Consider the following 21385-nt stretch of genomic DNA (forward strand, 5'->3'; position numbering starts at 1 on the left):
GGATGTAAAAAATTTTGTTTACCATGAGAATGCTCACCAAAAGGTGATCTCAGCAGAAGAAGACTTTAACAATCAAGTGGATAAGATGATTCATTCTGTGGAAAGTGACCAACTTCCTTCTTTAGCCACCCCTGTCATTGCCCAATGGGCCTATGAACAGAGTGGTGATAGTGGCTGGGATGGAGGTTATGCGTGGACTCAGCAACACGGAGTCCCACTTACCAAGGCTGATCTGGATACAGCCACTGCTGAATGACCAATATGCCAGCAGCAGAGACCAACACTGAGTTCTCAATATGGCACCACTCCCCGGGGTGATCAACCTATGACCTGGTGGCAGGTTGATTATACTGGACCATTTCCATCATGTAAGGGACTGTGCTATATCCTAACTGGCATAGACACATATTCTGTCTATGGATTTGCCTTCCATGCACATAATGCTTCTGCCAAAACTACCATCCATGGACTCACAGAATGCCTTATCAGCCATCATGGAATTCCACATAGCATTGGTTCAGACCAAGGAACATATTGTATGGCTGAAGAAGTGAGGAAATTGGCTCATGCTCATGGAATTCACTGGTCTTACCATGTTCCTCACCATCCAGAAGCTGCTGGATTGATAGAGAAGTGGAATGGTCTTTTGAAGACACAGTTACAACACCAGTTAGGTGGCGATACATTGCAGGCCTGGGGCAAGGTTTTCAAAAGGCTGTATATGCTTTGAACCAGCATCCACTATATGGTACTGTGTCTCCCATAGGCAGGATTCACAGGTCCAGGAATCAAGGCATGGAAATGGGAATGGTGGCACTTACCAATACCCCCAGTGATTCACTAGCAAAATTTTTGCTTCCTCTTCCCATGACCTTATGTTATGCTGGCTTAGAAGTCTTAGTTCCAGAAGAGGGAAGGTTTGTACCAGGAAGTACAACAATGATACCATTGAACTGGAAGCTAAGACTTCCCCCTGGTCATTTTGGTCTCCTTGTGCCTCTGAGGAAACAAGCTAAAAAGGGAGTCGCAGTATTGTCAGAGGTGATTGACCCAGACTATCAAGGTGAAATTGAACTTTTACTCCACAATGGAGGAAAGGAAGAATATACTTGAAGTACAGGAGATTCCTTAGGGCACCTCTTAGTATTACCATGCCCTGTTATTAAAGTCAATGGAAAACTACAACAACCTAATCCAGAAAAAAATGATAAATGGTCCAGAACTTTCAGGAATGAAGGTATGGGTGATTCCACCAAGGAAAGAACCAAGACCTGCTGAGGTGCTTTCAGAAGACCAAGAAAATACAGAATGGGTAGTAGAAGGTAGTTCTAAATATCAGCTATGACTCTGTGATCACCTACAAAAACGAGGACTGTAATTGTACTATTTCTCTTCTAATATTGGTTCTTAAGGATTATTAAACCCATTATAAGTTTCAAGTTATAAAATGTTAGAAGTAAGCAAAAAAAATTGCATTCCATCCTGTGGAGGGAATTAGTGTGATTCTGTTTGTATGCAGGATAGTTGTGACATGTTAGTCATAACTGTGAACTCATCTTTGTATCAAGAGACTGGTTTAAAGAAATGTATCTGGTTGCCAAGTTGACAAGGCATCGATTGTGATGGTTGAGCGATTGTTTCAATTTGAGAAATTTGGCTAAGAGAAGCTTAGTCAAATTGGCTCAGCAATTCCACACCTTAGGGTGTGGGGGATTCACCTAGGGCTGCTCCTAGCCTGACTGTTTGTTTTAAAAGGAAAATGAGGAAGGTCATAGTCTCTTCTGTTCCTTTGGAGGAGCTCCAGTCTTTGCCTTCCAGGGCAGATCCATTGGTCTCCTGATACAGACCCCCACAGGACACTACAGTGAACTCCAGAACTTTGACTGAATCCTTTGGTCTCTAGAATGTGCGGAGAGACCCTCTGGACTCCTCCTCACCTGACCCTGTGGGTAGCTATTGTAAGCTAATTTATATCTTGTGTTCTATCAGTTTCTCTAGTAAATACTGACTGATACATGCTCCTTTATGTTCTTCCCATCATGCCATTCTGGAAATTAGATCTAATGCTTATGGAAAAGAAGTGTAAATGTTTTAGGTGATAGATATGCTAATTACTTTGATTTGAGCATTTCATATTGTTTTCATGCTTCTAAATATAACATTGTATTCCACAAACATGTTCAATTATTATGTGACCATTTTAAAAATGTGAGTAGATGGTCTTGGTGAGAGAGCTCTAGCTACTGGAGGTGGTTTGATTTGTACTCATTTATAAAAGTTCTGGTTTTATGTACAAGTAAAACTTATGAAAAGTTATCCAGCAAAATTATTTCAGCATTATAATGATGATTTTGGATTAATATTTGTCTGATATTTGAGAAGCCAAGATTTTCACATTTAGATAAAGGTTATTTGTGGATAGGGGACCATGTTATGAAGGGAATGGTTCAGCTTCAGATCAGATGAAAATCTTAAATTAAGCCTAAATGAAATATATGATATAATTCTGTATAGAAAAGAAAATACACTGAAAAGGAGAAATTACCAAAAAGTATTCAAGACATAATTGGTAGGTATTTCTTGAATTAGAGAGCTTATTTAAAAGAAAATATCAGAAAGAAAACTAGAAATGAACATGATTTATTGATGTTCTAATTAGTTTTCTGAAAATACATAAATTTTATAGTTATGGGATGTTAAGACAGACTTTGAGTTTCCATGATACTATTAGTAATAATAATAAAAAAGAAACACATTTCAAAACATGTATGAAATGAAAATAAGCTGTAATTGAAATACACTGTGGGATACTATGCAAGATTGTGTGGCTGAGTATTACTATGAAAAATTGTTAAGATGTATTCTTATATCTTAAAATATTATAATAGAGAAACAACTATCTGGTATTTTATTATATACTGTTCTTGTTAGGATATAAATATTTGTGTAAGTGGGGAAAATATATAAATATGAGAAAAGAGTCCCATATTAAAATTAGAATATATTATCAAATTTATTCTCATGGTAATGTTTTAAAATTTTACTCATGAGCATACACAATAGTATTTGCTTGATTAAAATTAATCAAAACATCTATTTATAATTTAATAATCTCACCAATGAAGAGTAACATTTCAGATGATGAGATAAACTAAGGTAAGCTATAGTTATAAACTAACATTGGTGGATTATTGTTAATATACTACTTTAATAAGTGTTCACTAAGTATTTATTTATATACCATTCAACATTTGATGGTTTGTTTACCACTAGATAATTGTAAGGAGTTTTAAACCAGATATAATTTATGCTAATATTTGGACTTAAAACCATACAAAAATACATATGAGGGGGATTTTGTCCTTTTTTTTTTTTAGTATTGGGGATCGAACTCAGGACGTTGCGCTTGCGAGTCAGGCAGTGGAACTACTACCTAAATTCCCCGCCCTTGTCTTTATTTTTTATATTTCTTTACTTTCTGATTTTTCATTATACCTTTTGTGTGGTTGAAAAGATGAAAATCTCTGGAGTCCTTTTCTCCATCTGAAGTACCTTTCCTGTCCTATTCAGTGGAAATGATCTGCCAAAAACAGATAAAGAGATACATCTTTCATATTACAAGCTGTCTCCTCTCACAGGATCAGCAAAATGATTTTTCTTTTAACAGTTGTCAGCATGCTTGACATCTGTCACAAAGGCTTAGGATCTATTTTTATTTTTCCTATTGAGATCATAATACTACACCTGCCCTTTTAATACTTTTAGCAGTAAAGATCCAACTGATTTTCAATAAAAGAACTTAACATATTGCTTTTATTTTTGTTTGGTTCAAAAATAGAATTAAAAATGAAACTTATTTTCAATAGACTAGATACATAAAAATATTCACATTAAATTTAAAAAAATCATCATCCTTTGAAGAATATTTTCTTAATATATATATAGTTGATGTTAATATACTTAGTCTTACCAGAAATTTAAAAATTATGTATTAAAAATAATCTTTTATATTTATCAGAAAACCACTCAAAGTTCTTATCTTAAAAAGAATAGGTGTATATTTGTCTATTATTGCATACTTAAACATAAGGACAAATAATTTAGTAGCTATAGGTGCAGATATAATAAACTTTTATATATTTTTATGAACTTTAATTTGCTACTTTGTGCAAATGGTGTAAAAGTCATTGTATGTCACTACATGAAAGAAAGGTGGAGAGAATTGGCAGGTATGCATGAAAAAGTAATATTTTATTGTTGTATTAAAGATCATACCTTGTTAGTCTCTCTTTGCAGTCACAAAAATATAAAAATGTTATCTTGTAAATTAATCATGCTGTATAAGATTACAGTTTTGTCCTTAAAAATTATAAAAGAACATGTTGTGGAGTGCTCTGGTTTGACACATGCTGTTTGTCTCCATAAAAATTCATATTGAAACTTAATTTCCCAATGTAATGGTATTCTGATGATGAGGACTTTATGAGATATTTGAGTTCTGCATAAATGGATGGCAATGTTGAGAGATTAGGTTAGATCTCTAGAAAGGAATAGGTCCCAGGGGACTGTGTTAAATACCCAAAAATGCTGAGTTTGGTTTCCTTAACTCTCCCTTTTGATACCTCTCTCATCATGGAAACTCTGTTTTATTTTTCATGTATCTTTCTATTATATGATGTTCTCTACTATGAGGCCCTCACTAGAAACTGATGCTAGTTCTGTGGCACTTCCAAACTGTAAGCTAAATAAAGCTCTTTTCCTTATAAATTATTCACCCTCAGGCATTTTGTGTGTCAAAACATTGTAATTTTAGGCATAGAGTAACATTAGAGAAAAATGATGTATTAGGGAAATCTAAAATATTTTAATTCACAGAAATATCAAAAATAAATGAGTAGCAGGAAATTTCAGAACAAAGTATCTCTGAACTTTGGAAAATCATTAAAAAATTATAGCAATGATAGCAGCCTTGAAAATTTTACAGAACATGTTTCTCACCTAGAATTCTTATCTCTTATTCTGGAATTAGCAGGTATGTACAAGTCATTGTGTATTCTATAAATATTTGCTTGAAAGTTACTCAACAACCTGATTCAAGGTGTTTAATTTTGTTTTGCCCAACTTAGAACTCACAACAGAAGGGATCACTAAGCTGAGGGCAAAGGAGTAGGATAAAGATAGACATTAACCACCCCAAAACCTACAAAGAAAAGAATGGGGAGAATCTTGGAAAAATCTGCAATTCCATCCCTTCACCCACCCTCCTGACCAGAACAAGATGAATGGTCAGAAGAGTAGTGAATTCCATAAAGTTTTGCTTTGGCTTAATTTTCTATTCTCATTACTACTCTTTAAGTATCAAAGGAGTATCCCAGAAAAGAGATAATATAAAATGAGAGAGAAATCTTCATTGTTGTTTTAATCCTCCTTTATTTATTCTGTATTTTTGTCATTAGCTTTGAAATATTTTACCATCTTTCAGTAGAGAAATATCTGCAAAATAACAGCATAAACAAAAGTCAAACATTTCAGTGACTACAACTTAAGGAATTCAGTCTTTGAAAAAATAGTTTGTAATAATCACTACATCAATGAGCTTCTACAACCTCCCAATAATAAAAAAAAAATCTAATGCTTGGGATAGGGAGATCTGCTTTCCAATCTTATTATAGTATCATATTCAAACATGTCCATTTTTCAATAACTACAACAACAACAATCATAAATCATGTAGAGAATCAATGAATTATGGCTTATTCACATAAAATAGATGTTTTTTACCAATTTTTTGTTAATTAGAAAGCCCAGACATTATATACTTGTGACAAAGACTCTAAAACAATTATCTGAAGTATGCTCAAAGAACCAAAGAAACAAAAGTCAAAGATTTAAGGAAAATTATATATGAGCAAAACAAACATATCAATATATAGACATAATTTATAAGCAAACCTGGAGAAGAAAAGTTTAATAAATAAAATAAAAACTTCAGCTGAAATATTTAGCAGCAGATTTGAAAAAGCAGATGAAAGAAATAGCCAAGGTGAATAGAGAGCAATGGAAATGTTAGAGTTATAGGGGTAAAAGAAAAGCAAAAGAAAAAATGAGGAAGACCAAAGTCAAACTGGTCTATGAAATTCATCAAGCACATCAATATATACATTATTGGAGTCCCAAATGGGAAACAGAAAGATAAAAGGAAAGGATAAATATTTGATGATATAGTAAGTCTCCAATTTCCCAGGTTTGATGCAAGATATGACACTACAAATGTAAGAACAATAGACTTCTGATACAATAAACTCAAACAGACCCAAATCTGCAATCAAAGTAGTAGACAAAAACAACATCTTGAAAGCCGAAGAACAGAAGCAACTCAAAACATAATAATATTAATAGTCAATTTCTCATCAGAAATCATGGAAAAGAGAATGCTATGGAGTTTAAAATGGAAGCAATAAAAAGAAAAATTATATAATTATTCTCTTTCTAGAAATAATATCCATTATAGATTAAGGAGAAATTATTGACATTCCAAGATAAGCAGAAGCTTAAGGATTTCACTACGGTGAGATTTGTCATAAAGGAAATAGGAAAAGTATCTTTCATATTGAAATTAAAGGACATTAGGAAGTAAAGTCATAAATATAAAAGCTAATATATATTTTGCAATTTGGTTTTCCAATTGCGTTATAATTTCCTTCATGATTTAAAACAGAGTTCCAAAATTAAACTTAAGAGTATGATATTTGGACAACAAATATGTAATGAGATGATTTGTGACAATAAGTAGATAGGCAGATAAAACTGTGATTTCATGTGATTGTAGTTAAGTTTGTATCAGATCAAATTTCATTATCATAATTTAGGATGCCAACATAAATCCTATGGTAATGATAAAGAAGGAAAATTAAAGGGGAATCAAGTTGTTCATTATAAAAGAATCTAAATGGGTAGCAAAGGAAGAAATGAAAGACCACACATATATACAGCAAAGAATAAAATGAGAGACAAGTGTTCTTTCTCATCAACAATTAGTTTAAAAACAAGTGGTTTTAATTTTTCATCCAAATAAAAAGATTTTCAAAATTATTTGCTCATAAAGGCTAATTTAAGCTTTCAACCAAAAGATTATTTAGATATAGAGACAAACATACGTTGAAACTGAAGGAATAGAAAAAGATAATACAAACAGTAGTGAAATGAGAGCTGAGTGGTCACTCTGGTAACAGACAAAACACTTTAAGTAAAAATTTCTGAAGAAATAAGTAATATTACATGATATTGAAAAGCTGAATTCACAGGAAAGACATATAAACCAACATACAGAACTCCAAATATGTAAAGCAAACATTGGTAGGATAAAAGTGATAGACAGCAGGGCTGGAGATTTAACTCAGTGGTGCCGCCACTTGCCTTGCAAGTGAAAGGGCTCAAGTTCAATCTCCAATACAAAAAAAAAAAGTGATAGCTCTATAGTAGGACAGTTCTATATATATGACATAATCCTATATGAAGCAAAACTTGAAGAATACATATAAACGCTATCATAACTAATACAAGAATTGAACAAATCTGAAGGATACAAGATGAATACTCAAATATTAGATGTTTCTAGACACTGGGAACAAATAATACATCGGAAATTTAAAAAGCTATTTTATTTCTAAGAAAATAAAAGGTGAAATATTTGCTCACTGAAAATTTCAAGCATTGTTGCAAGAAATAAGAAAATATCTAATATACAGAAAGACATATCATGTTCAAAGATAGGAAGAACAGACAAGATTAAGATGTCAATAATACAAGAGTAGACTTACAAAGTTAACCAAGTCTTTATAAAATCTTTTCCAGAACTGGATTCTCAAATTTATATGGAATTTCCAATGGCCTAAAACATCCAATTGAACTGTCAAAAAATAAGAAAATTTTGAGAGTCACACTTCCAGATTTCACAACTCACATTTACAGTAATAGAAATGATGTGCTATTGAGGTAAGCATAGACATGTAAAATGATTGAATCAAATTGATGGTCCACAAATGAACCAATATATCTCTGTCCAATTGATATTTAACATGGACCTAATTAATTAAACAGGAAAATAACATTTTTTCTTTCAACACATGATGATAGGAAAACTGGTGATATTGAGGGAAAAGAAAGAAAGTCTACCTCTTCCCCCCAAAACTAATATGATTTAAATCTAATTGGATCAATGACTAAATATACAAGATAAAATATTCCACTCATTGGTAAAAACATGAAGATATATCTTTGTGATACTAGATTTCACAATGAAATAAACAAAATTGTGATATAAAACAAAATTATGACAAACAAAAATATAAATTAAACTAGATCAAATTTAAAATATTTTAGATATCAGAAGGCAATAAAGGAAAAGAAAATCTACAGAATGAGGAAATATTTACAAATCATACATCTTATAGGAGTTTAATGTATAGAATATATTAAAAATATTATATCTTAGCAACCAAAAGACAAACATTTCAATAAAGAATGGACAACAGATTAAATAAGCATTTCTTAGGGGAAGGGGGTGTGGTAGGGGTAGGGAAAAGGAAAGAAGAGAAAGGAAAAATTATGAGAAAAGGAAAAAACGGAAAGAAAGTCTTTGTAAATAGGAAAGGGTGGAGGGGGTGATAGGAAGGCAAGGGAATGGGGAAAAATAAGAGCCAAGATACATCATCTAAAGATACAAGATCCCAGTGATGAATGTCATCATATTGTATACCTAAAATGTACCAATAAACAATGAATTAAATTTTTTTTAAAGAAAAATGTTTTAAAAAGGAAGATAATATACAGAAGGACAATGTGCACATGAAAAGTTGCCCAAGAACATCAGTAATTTGGGAAGTTTAAATCAAAACCATAATGAGATATTATAATATATGTATCAGAATGATCATAAAAAGATATATTAAAAAAGTGTTGGCAAAGATGTGGAGAAATCAGAATCTTTGTGCATTGCTAGTGGAAATAAAAAACACTGCAGGGACTTTAGAAAGCAGTTTGACAGTTCAAAACAGCTAAATAGGATTACCATTTGATTCTGTGATTACCAAGATTATATAACAAAACAATAATGAACAGGCTCAACCAAATATTTGATGTAAACATTCACTGCAGCACTATTCAAAATTTTCAAAAAGTAGAAAAAAACTAAATATCAATTAATAGATAAGTAGATAAACAAAATTTTGTGCACATAAACAATGGAATATTAATGTATTTCACTATAAAAAGAAAAGAAATCCTATCTTGAATATAAATATAATTATAAGGAATGATAATTTTGTTCTGAGAGTTGACCTAGACACAACAAAATTGTGGTCTGTTAGTAAAGTAAGAGGAAAGGAAAAAGAAGCCTGTATTACACTGCCTACGATGTACCCATATTATGGATAAACAAGAGAAGTTAACACCCATCAATTATCTTAGCTACTTAAATGTGGTAACAGAAAGACTGAACATTGTATGTATATATTTAAATTAGTCATTTAATGTAAACTTTTAATAAGTGGTAGGAAAAGCCAAACAAAGTTAACCGAATTATCAATAATCAGATTAACTGTATGTGTATGTAAAATACATCTATTTCTTAGGCAGTACTGATAATAAATTAGTATTGCCAATAAATTATTACAGATAACCGATTAAACTGAATTTACACAAAGGACAATGTATAAACTTTTTACATAAATGACAGTGTATAATCTTATCTCCATGAGTAGGAAAAGAAACTTTCTCGCTCTCACTGGATATATTTTATATCAGTAGTTCTCAAACTTTAGTGTGCATCAGAGCCTAACTCAGCACCTTATGCAATTTCTTCTTTGAATAGATAAAACTTCTTCAAATGTAGCTTGCTTCATACAAGAATGTTACAGTACAGATATAAGTATCTTTGAGTTTATGGTTCAGATAAGAGTTATTTACTAAAATAAATATTAAACAAGATAATTCATTGTACAATTTGGGCATTTTTCCCTTCTCAGTTATTAGCATCATGGTAAATGTAAACTAGCCACAAGATAAATAGATTTATTCATTTTTATTTCCTTGTCTAAATCAGTACTTCCATAAGTATTCTAAACTTCCACTATTTACAAATTACCAATTAATTAACTCATGAAAGAAAAAATTCACTTTTCAGATTAAAAGTGAGTGCATAATCATTTTCTAAAAATCAACACTGCTATCCTTCTTTAATAACTAGAAGTGGAAGTTTAAGTGGCTTATTCTACAAGCTTTGGCACTAGTGTATTCATAGGTTAACTATTGAGAGATGCTCTAGTTACATTCCTACTTTCTTATTCCCTTTCCCTACTTTACTGCATAATACTGTGTATTCCTCTACCCAAAAAAATTTACCCTGATTGTTCTCAGTCCCAATTTGTAATAACCTCCTTTAAAATTTTCTTGTTTAACCCTGTTACCGCTACTTTCTCACTCTCATTCATTTGTTCCCCCCACCCCTATAAATAATTTGCCTGGTTTGTAGAGACTGCTTGCTTGTTATTATTTTAGCTAGTGCACCTCAGGACAGCATACACACACACACACACACACACACACACACACTTAAAAGGTCTCCAATGTGTGAGAATGGGATTGGAATCAGACTTCTGTGTCCAATAAACAACTGTTCTTGCCAAGTGTGGTGGATGATGCCTGTAATCCCAGCACTGGGAGGTTGAGGCAGGAGGCTCTTATAAGTTTGAGCCCAGCCTGGGCTACATAGTGAGTTCAAGGCAGCCTAAACTACATAGAGAGACCCTGTCTCAAAACAAATAACAAAAACAACAACAAGAACTGTCCTTCATTGAAGTGATCATGACCGAACTAGTAAAAGGTTGATTCAAAAAAACTTGCTCATTTCTTTTGCTCTAATGAATGATAATCTCCAAGTAGTTGCTACTTTTTTGACAACTTTTTACTCAGTTTCATTCATATATTTTACTTAATCTTTTAGTAAGTATGTTATGAATATTTCATTAATCTGCTCTCAAGTGGTTTAGCTATCTTTCCGCCATTTTAATTTTTATTACTTTTCTTTTTTTGAGCACACTGATCACTGAACTGCCTTCTTCTATTGTCCTGCAGTGGTATAAAGATTACATTTTTGTGTATATGGCTTTCATAGTTGGGATTTCAGAGCACTGACACCAAATATTTTGAGTTTGTTCTCTGGAGGAATTTCATTTGCATCTATGTTTTTAGCTATCTGTGGTAACTTGTTAAATATTAAAAAGATATTTTGTTTCTATTGGAACATTTGTATACTCGCAACTATTTCTGTAAACAGCTGGAATCAAAAATAAAATGTTGCAGACAGGCAGGTCTGAGGATGCCTTGGCAATGTCGCGAGTCACGCGGAATGTGTCGAATCAGCCCGCACCCCTGCAGCAATCCACTGGACCCCCCCCTCCTCTGTACAGCCGCCTGGTTCCACACTACAAAGACGCAGAGGACACCGGACCACAAGACCACTGTACTGGGTAAGTTGGAATCATCTTCACCTCCCATCAGGATCAGGACTATCTTCAGGGGAAGGGCAGCTGGAACCTGCAATACAACTCTGCAGAGTTCAACCCTACAGGAGGACAGGGAGCTCAACTTGGGACTTGCAGTCAGAAATCTGCCTGAATCTCATGGGTCTGTGACTAGCTTGCTGAGACTCATTGACTTATATCTGCACACTGCAACCCACGTTGTCTATTGTGACAGGAGAGACATACCCTGAAAGAGGCCCTTCATCTTCACGGTTATTTTTTATTCCCCAAATTAGTTTTATTATTTGGGTTTTTTTCTCTTTTCTTTTCTTTTGCTTCTCTTATCTTTAATTTTTTCCCTACTCTTTGTAAATATTTATTTTTCTCTCCTTTTTTTCTTTTCTTTTCTTCTTTCTTTTCTCTTTCCTTTCTCTCTCTCTTACACTCACTCTCTTGCTCTCCCACATTGTTCATTTTCCCTTTTTGTCCCTGTTTTGGTCCTCATTAGGAGTTCTTCTTTATTTTGCTATTATTCTTTTTCCATCTCACCTGTGTCCTCTGACCACACTGTTAACCTTCCCATATCCTTCTTTCCATCTATCCCTCCATCCCCAACCTTTTCTAACTCCACATCCCAAAGGGTAAAGTTGTTATATTGAAGAGTTTATTCACTATATGTTGGGTTGGTCCTTGATCTTGATTTAATTCACACAGCTAAAAGTGATAGATTAATAACTAAAACAAAATGTCATTTTCAAAGATGTACTTTATGCAATACTGTTGCTGATTGTATCACTTGGGCTAAGGTGTTGGTATTGATCTAGTCAATGAACCTTCCTAGTATGAGGAAAATGAGATAGCCTTAGAGTCATTAGAGATTCAAAACTTAAAGACCAGCTATATCTGGAAGATACTTCTGAGTAGCAATCATTCCATAAGGGTTCTAATTACAAGCAACAAAGATACCTACAATAAGCAATTTCAAACTATCAACCCAGGAGTTAAACCAAGGACAGTACCAAAAACAAAAATGAGAAGACATTTAAGCAAGGCACAAACTCAGACTTCCACCCTACCAAGGGTAAATCTTGGGGGAAATGAGATGGAAAAGTCACATAACCAACCACCTGAACTGATAACACAGGAAGTAACAAATCTGATGAATGAGGCTCTATAAAAATTCAAAGCAGAAATAATCTCCCAGATATCCACAGAGATGGTGAGCAGAGTGAAAGACATGATTAGAGGATCTAGAACAGAAACAGATAAAACAATAGATGAGCTCAGAAACATGCTGGAAGCCATGAATACCCAGTGTAAGAAAGAAATGGAAACCATGATCGCCCAACATAAAAAAGAAATGGAATCCATGAAACAGATTCAAACAGATAATCAGGAGATCAAAAACTCCACTGAAAGTATCCACAGCAGATTAAGGGAATCTGAAGATAGAATATCAGATATAGAAGACAGGATCACAGTTAGAGACCATGAAAATAGAGATTTCTTAAAAATAGTAAGGGACCACAAAAAATCAATCCAACAACTGCTAGATGATGCAAAGAAGAATAACATAAGCCTGATAAGAGTCCATGAGAAAACAGGAGAAAGCACAACTGACATAAAAAACTGTTCACAGAAGTATTAGTGGAAAACTTCCCAGAGGAGGAGAATTGGACATACAGAGAAGTGAGGCATATAGAACTCCAACTAGCCATGATCAAAACAAATCTGCATCTAGATATATAATAGTCAAGATCCCAGAAACCCAACAGAAAAACAAAATCCTACAAGAAGTTAGAGAAAAGAAACAAATTACCTTCAAAGGAAAGTCCATCACATTAACAGCAGACTTCTCAACACAAACCCTCAAATCAAGGAGATCCTGGAGTGAAGTATTTCAAGCCCTAAAAGAAAATAACTTTCAACCTAGACTGTTGTATCCTGCAAAATTATCTTTCAAAATCGATGGGGGAAATTAGATAATTGGATGACAAAGAACACCTGAGAAATTTCATGAAAACCAAACCAGCACTACAAGCAATTCTAAGCAATATCCTAGAAAAAAGCAATGAATGTCACACTCCATGAGGCCCAACAGAGGGAAGCCACCAGGCAAGGTAAGACACTAAAGGGAAAGGGGGAAAAATAAGAAATAAAAGAGCCAACAAAAGTAAAATATCATGACAAGGATAAATCGATATCTATCAATTATAACTCTCAATGTTAAAGGCCTCAATTCACTAATCAAAAGAAATAGACTGGCAGAATGGATTAAAAAGGAAAATGCAACAATATGCTGTATACATGAAACACACCTAACTCAAAAAGAAACTAATAGACTAAAAGTAAAAGGATGGAAAACAGTTCTGCACACCACAGGAACCTAGAAGAAAGCAGGGGTAGCAATTTTATTTGCAGACAAAGTAGATTTCAAACCAAAACTAATTAAGAGAGAAAAAGATGGTCACTACATCCTAGTGAAGGGAACAATCCAAGAGTAAGAGATGACAATCTTAAATATATATGCACCAAATACAAATGCCCCCAATTATACAAAACAAATATTAATAGACATGAAAAACCAAATAAACACTAACACAATTGTAGTGGGGGACCTCAATACCCCATTATCACAAATAGACAGATCATCTAGACAAAAAGTCAACAAGGACGTTCTAGAACTGAACCAAGCTATTGAACAAATGGACTTAATAGATGTTTACAGAGTGTTCCACCCCACAAAATCAGAATACACATTCTTTTTGGCTCCACATGGGTCATTCTCCAGAATAGACCACATGCTAGCTCATAGGACATATCTAAGTAAATGTAAAATAATAGAAGTTACCCCCTGTATATTATCAGACCATAGTGCAATAAAATTGGAGATCAATAACCTGAGAAACTGCAAAACTTCCACAAACACCTGGAAATTGAATAACACCCTCCTGAAAAAACAGTGGGTCACAGAAGTAATTAAAGAAGAAATTAAACAGCTTCTATAAGTAAATGAAAATGCCAGTACAACATACAGGAATCTATGGGACAGAATGAAAGCAGTTCTACTTGGGAAATTCATAGCAGTGAATGACCATATTAGGAAAACAGAGAAAACTCAGATAAATAACCTAATGCAGAACCTCAAGCTCCTAGAAAAAGAAGAGCATAACGAATCCAAAGCTCATACAAAAGAGGAAATTATAAAGATTAGGGCAGAAATCAATGCAATGGAGACAAAGAGAACAATACAAAAAATCAATGAATCAAAGAGTTGTTTTTATGAAAGAATAAATAAAATCAATAAACCTTTAACCAACCTTATCAAAAAAAGGAAAGAAAAGGCACAAATACATGCAATTAAGAATGCAAAAGGTGAAGTCACAACAGATCCAACAGAAATCCAGAGGATCATCAATATCTACTTCGAGCACCTCTACTCCAATAACATGGAAAACACAGAAGAAATGGGCAGATTCCTAGATACATACGAATTGCCAAAGTTAAATGAAGAAGATATAGAAATTCTAAACACCCTAATTGCAATGAGTGAAATTGAAAATGTAATAAAATATTTAACAACAAAGAAAAGCCCAGGTCCAGATGGCTTCACTGCTGAATTTTACAAGACATTTAAAGAAGACCTATCACCATTACTCTTTAAACTCATCAAGGAAATTGAAAGGGAAGCAAGGCTTCCAAATTCTTTCCTGGAAGCAAGTGTTACTTTGATTCTAAAACCAAGGAAAGACCCAATCCAAAAAGAGAACTACAGGCCAATCTCCCTAATGAATATAGATGCAAAAATCGTCAACAAGATACTGGCAATCAGAATTCAGAGGGTCATCAAGAAAATCATACACCCTGGACCAAGTTGGATTTATCCCAGGGAAGCAAGGTTGGTTCAACATTCATAAATCAATAAATGTAATACACTATATTAACAGGGTCAAGGACAAAAACCATATGATCATCTCAACAGATGCAGAAAAAGCATTTGACAAAATCCAGCACCCATTCATGATAAAAATCCTACAGAAAATTGGAATAGAAGGTCTTTATCTTAACCTGATTAAGGCTGTCTATGAAAAAACAACAGCCAACATCATACTAAATGGTCAAAAACGGAAAACTTTCATGCCAAAATCAGGAACAAGACAAGGATGCCCACTATCACCACTCCTGTTCAGTATAGTTCTGGAAACATTACCCACAACAATTAGAAAAGAGAAAGAAATAAAAGGAATAAAGATAGGAAAAGAAGTTAAACTGTCATTATTTGCTGATGAAATGATACTATACATAGAAGACCCAAAAAGCTCCTCCAAAAGACTTCTAGATGTAATTGACAGATTCAGTAGAGTAGCTGGATACAAGGTCAACACTCAGAAAACAATAGCCTTCTTGTACAAAATAACAGACTCACTGAGAGAGAAATTAGGGAAACAATTAATTTTACAATAGCATCCAAAAAAATGAAATATATAGGAATCAATCTAACAAAGGAAGCAAAAGACCTCTACACTGAAAACTACAGCACTCTGAAAAAATAGATCAAAGAGGATACAAGAAAATGGAAAGACATCCCTTGCTCCTGGGTAGGAAGAACCAATATAGTGAAAATGGCCATACTTCCAAAACTACTATATAGATTCAATGCAATCCCAATTGAAATTCCAACAATATACTTCACAGAGCTAGAGAAAACAATCCAAAAATTCATTTGGAACCATAAGAGACCTAGAATAGCTAAAGCAATTCTAAGCAACAGAGACATGGCTGGGAGTATCACAGTCCCCAATTTGAAACTATACTACAAAGCTACTATGATAAAATCAGCATGGTACTGGCAAAAGGAACAGACCTGAGGATCAGTGGAATAGATTAGAAGATGTAGAAACAACTCCAGACATGCTCAGCCACCTCATCTTTGAAAAAGGAGCCAACCACCATCATTGGAGGAAAGATAGCCTATTTAATAAATGGTGTTGGAAAAACTGGATTTCAACCTGCCAAAGGTTGAAAGTAGACCCATACCTATCACTATGAACTAAACTAAGATTGAAGTGGATTAAAGATCTAAATATTAAGACAGGAACACTAAACTTGCTGGAAGATGTTAGGTAGAACTCTTGAAGACACTGGCATAGGAAAAGACTTCATGAACAAAACCTCAGCAGCATGGGAACTAGCAGAAAGAATCAACAACTGGGATCTCATCTTATTAAAAAACTTCTGCACTGCAAAAGAAACCACCAACAGAGCTAACAGACAACCTACAATATGGGAAAAAAAATTTAGCAGCTGGACCTCAGACAAAGGACTACTATCTAGAATATGTAAAGAAATGAAAAAAATCAGACCCCCCCCAATTTCAAAGACCCAAATCAAAAAGTGGCATCTGAAATGAACAGACATTTCTCAGACAAGGAAGTAAAAGCAGCAAACAAATATATGAAAAATGTTCAACATCACTTGTCATTGATGAAAACAACACTGAGATTCCACTTCACCCCAGAAAGAATGGGTGCTATCAAGAAATCAACAAATAACAAAAGCTGTCGGGGTTGTGGGGAGAAAGGAACCCTTCTCCATTGCTGGTGGGAGTGCAGACTGGTGCAACCACTGTGGAAGTCAGTATGGAGATACCTCAAAGAACTAGGACTAGAAGTCCCATTTGACCCAGCTATTCCCCTGCTGGGTATCTTCCCAAAAGAGTTAAAAGAATCATACCACAGTGATATATGTGCACCCATGTTCATAGCAGCATAGTTTGTAATAGCTAATGCTTGGAAGCAGCCCAAGTGGCCATCAATTGGAAACTGAATTAAGAAAATATGTTTTTTTTTATAAATGGAATACTACTCAGCCATAAAGAATGAAAAACTAGAATCATTTATAGCTAAATGGATGTATACCAAGGGCATACTCTTAAGTGAAATAAATAGGACACACATGTGTAAATACCAAATAGTTTCACTAGTGTGAGAAACTGATAGTGTAAACAAGGGTTAAAATGATTAAAATGAATAATTGATAATTTGAAATAGGCAAAATGGTTCAAAGATGAAGGAGTGAAGGGAGGGGAAGGGGAAAGGAAAAGAGGGAAAGGAAAATCTATGAGAAAAGAAAAACAATGGAAATGAAATCTATGTAAATAGGGAAGGGTGGAGGGGGTGAAGGGTGCACTGGTAATGGGAGAAAAAATAAGAACCAAGATATATCATGTACAGGTGCAAACACCCAATGATAAATGTAAATGAATTGTATACCTAAAATGTACCAATAAAAGAACTAAAAAAAAAAAACTAAAATATTGAAAGTTTTCAAAAAAAAGCAAAAAGAAAAGAAAAGAAATTCTGAGACAGGATGCAATATGGATGAATTTTAAAGCATTATGTTAAATAAAATAAATAAAAACAAAATCATTGTATGATTTTGCTTACATGAAATATCTAAAATAAGCAAATTTATGCACACACAAGTAGATTACAGATTGCAAAGGGATTAGGAGAAGAAAAGATGAATTAATTACTACAGAGTTTCTGTTGGAAGTGATGAAAAGTTTTGAAGAAGAATTATAAAAATGACATTGTGGTACAACTATACCATAGAATTTTACACATAAAATAGTTGAAATGATTAGACATATGTAATATATATGTATATATAGAAATATAATAAAAATGTTTTAAAAATCCCATGAAAACATGCCATAACTTATTTTTTAAATTTATTTTTGTATTAAATTCTTTTATTGGTACATTGTAGGTATACAACACAATTACATTTCTCATTGGGAATTGTACTTTTATATAATGCATCTTGGTTCTTATTTTTTCCCCATTCTTAGCCCTCCCTTCACGCCCTCCACCCTTCCCTGTTTACAAAGACTTTATTTCCATTGTTTCCATTTCTCATCATTTTTTCCTTTCCCTTCTTTCCTTTCCCCTGCCCCTCCCATGCAATTAGGAATGAAAAGGGTGAAATTACAACAGACCAGCAGAAATCCAAATGATCATCAATACCTACTTCCAGAACCTATACGCCAATAAGGTGGACAACACAGAAGAAATGGACAGATTCCTACATACATATGAATTACCAAAGTTGAACGAAGAAGACCTAAAAATTCTGAACAACCCAATATCAACCAATGAAATTGAAAATGTAACGAAAAACTTATCACCTAAGAAAAGCCTGGGCCCTGATGGCTTCACTGCTGAATTCTACAAGACATTTAGAGAGGAACTGCTGCCACTACTGTTTAAACTCTTCAATGAAATTGAAAGGGAAGCAATACTCCCAAATTCATTCCTCGAAGCAGGCATCACCTTGATCCCCAAAGCAGAGGAAGACCCAAATGAAAAAGAGAACTATAGGCCAATCTCACTAATGAACATAGATGCAAAAATCCTTAATAAGATACTGGCAAACAGAATGCAGAAGATCATCAAGAAGATCATACACCCTGACCAAGTGGAATTCATCCCAGGGATGCAGGGATGGTTCAATATATGAAAATCAATTAATGTAATGCACGATATCAATAAAGCCAAGGACAAAAACCATATGATTATCTCCATAGATGCAGAAAAAGCATTTGACAAAATCCAACATGCATTTATGATAAAAACCCTACAAAAAATTGGAATAGATGGTCTCTACCTCAAACTGATAGAAGCCATCTATGAAAAACCAACCGCCAATATCATACTAAATGGCCAAAAACTGAAATCCTTCACACTAAAATCAGGAACAAGACAAGGATGTCCACTATCACCACTCTTGTTCAATATAGTTTTGGAAACATTAGCCACAGCAATTAGACAAGAGAAAGAAATAAAAGGAATAAAGATAGGTATTTTTTAAATTTTTAAAGATGTTTTTCTTTTCATGACCAGTTCTTTATTAGTTTTCTTTTACTGTGTACCAAATGGCCATAAACTTCATGACTTCATAGCCTTTTTCTCAGTTTCTGAAGGTTATAAAAATACTTCAGTGCAACATTTTTTTCAGGTTCTCATAAGGCTGACATAAATGGGTAGGTTAGTGCTAAACTTTACCTGAAACCAAGATTCACTTTGAAGCTTGTATTACTCTTGGCTGAATTTTTTTTTTCCAGTACCAGGGATCAAACACAGGACCTTGTTCTTTCCAGGCAGGCATGGCAACACTGAGCTAAATCCCTGGCCCAGGCTGAATTTCAGTTTCTAAGTCTATTACACTAAGGGCCTCAGTTTCTACCTAGCTACTGGCCAGAGTCCTCTCCTATTTTCTTGCAACATAAGCTTCATAAGCATGGTAACTTCCATCAAGATTCAGCAAAACAGTAGGCTATTAAGACCAATCTCAATTTTACATAGTCTAATCATAAAAGTGGTAGTTTAATCAATTCACTAGGCCATCTTTCATTCAAGAAAGAGAGGAATACATGAAATTGTGACTGTCTGGAGGAGCCATTTTAGAGACTGGTAGTAACAAATTCTAGCTTTTAACACAAATATAAACTTGTGTAATCACTACAACAAAAGTTTCCATCATCTCTTCAAATTTCCCTCCTATTTACCTGTGAGTGCCATGTATCCACTAACTTAGCCTCTGCAGCCACTAATCTATTGTCCACTACTGAAAGTTTATCTCTTAAAAAGGTCAAAATATATTTATAATATTGCACTATATAATTTTTGATACCTGCTTCCTTTATTCTTATATCCTTGTCAATTCATCTCAAGTACTGAATATCAAGAATTTCTTCCAGGGCTGGGGATTTAGCTCAGTGATTCTGCTGCCTGCCTCGCAAGCACAAGATCCTGAGTTCGATCCCCGTACCAAAAAAAAAAAAGAATTTCTTCCTTTATTTTCTGTGCAATATTCAATTACATACCAGTGTTTGTTAATCTCTTCACATATTGAAGAATGGATCATTTTTAGTTTCTGTTGTGGATAGATTGTTATAAACATTTGTGCAAAGTCTTTGTACAAATGCAATTCTTTTCTTTTGAATAAATAAATCAATATAATCCTTGATAAAATATTTAGAATTTATTTAACTTTGCAAGAAACTTTCAAACTCTTCAGAGTGGCTGTATCACTTTGTTTTCCAACATTAAATGTATTAAATTTGCAGTAGCTCCATATCTTTAGTCACACTTGATACTGAAAGGTTTTGGCTTGCCTTCTTTTGTGCTGTTTTAGTCATTCTGATAGGTATGTAATTGCATCTGGTAGTTTACATTTGCTCTGAAAGCTAACATTCACATTTCTGTGTTAATCATGCTAAATTTTATTTTTCTTTTTTCTTTTTCATTGTCCATTCCTCTTTGGTGAAGAGTGTGTTCAGTCTACTGTCTATTTTATAAATGGGTTGTTCATTCCCTTAATGCAGAGTTTTCAGAGTTCTTTATGTAATATTTATATGTTATTTATTAGATATGAAATTTTAAATATTTTCTCTGTCTACAACTTGTCTTCTTTTTGCTTTTGACACAGTATTTCACTTCACAAACTTTTTAACTTTTATGACTGTTAATTTGTAAATTTTTCTATTATTCACTGTGTTTTTGGTATATGTATATAAATTTTCTGTCTAATCCATTTCATGAAACTTCTTCCTATATTTTCTCCAAAAAGTTTTATGTACTTCCTTAGTTTTGTTTTATAATTAGGTCTGCAACGTATTTCTTAAATTAATTTTCACTTAAGGCAAGTTAGTTCTAGGTTTGTTTTTTCCCAGTCTTCTTTTGCTTCTGAAGATAAATTATTCCTCTAGCATTTATTCAAAAGCTTCTTCCATTCAATAAGTTTGTTTACCACTTATCTCAAAAAGTCAAATAGTTTTGTATCTAATCCTGGACTCTATT

The 21385-nt window shown here is 33.6% G+C and overlaps 1 pseudogene; it reads left to right on the forward strand.

The window, feature by feature from the left end:
- Positions 1-1171: 1171 nt before the first annotated feature.
- Positions 1172-21385, forward strand: part of LOC101721980 (citrate synthase, mitochondrial pseudogene) — a 41548-nt pseudogene continuing 21334 nt past the window's right edge.

The sequence above is a fragment of the Heterocephalus glaber genome, unplaced genomic scaffold, assembly GCF_053883595.1.
Source record: "Heterocephalus glaber isolate CG9 unplaced genomic scaffold, H.glaber_assembly_v1.0 deba00001504, whole genome shotgun sequence".
Taxonomy (NCBI): Eukaryota; Metazoa; Chordata; class Mammalia; order Rodentia; family Bathyergidae; genus Heterocephalus; species Heterocephalus glaber.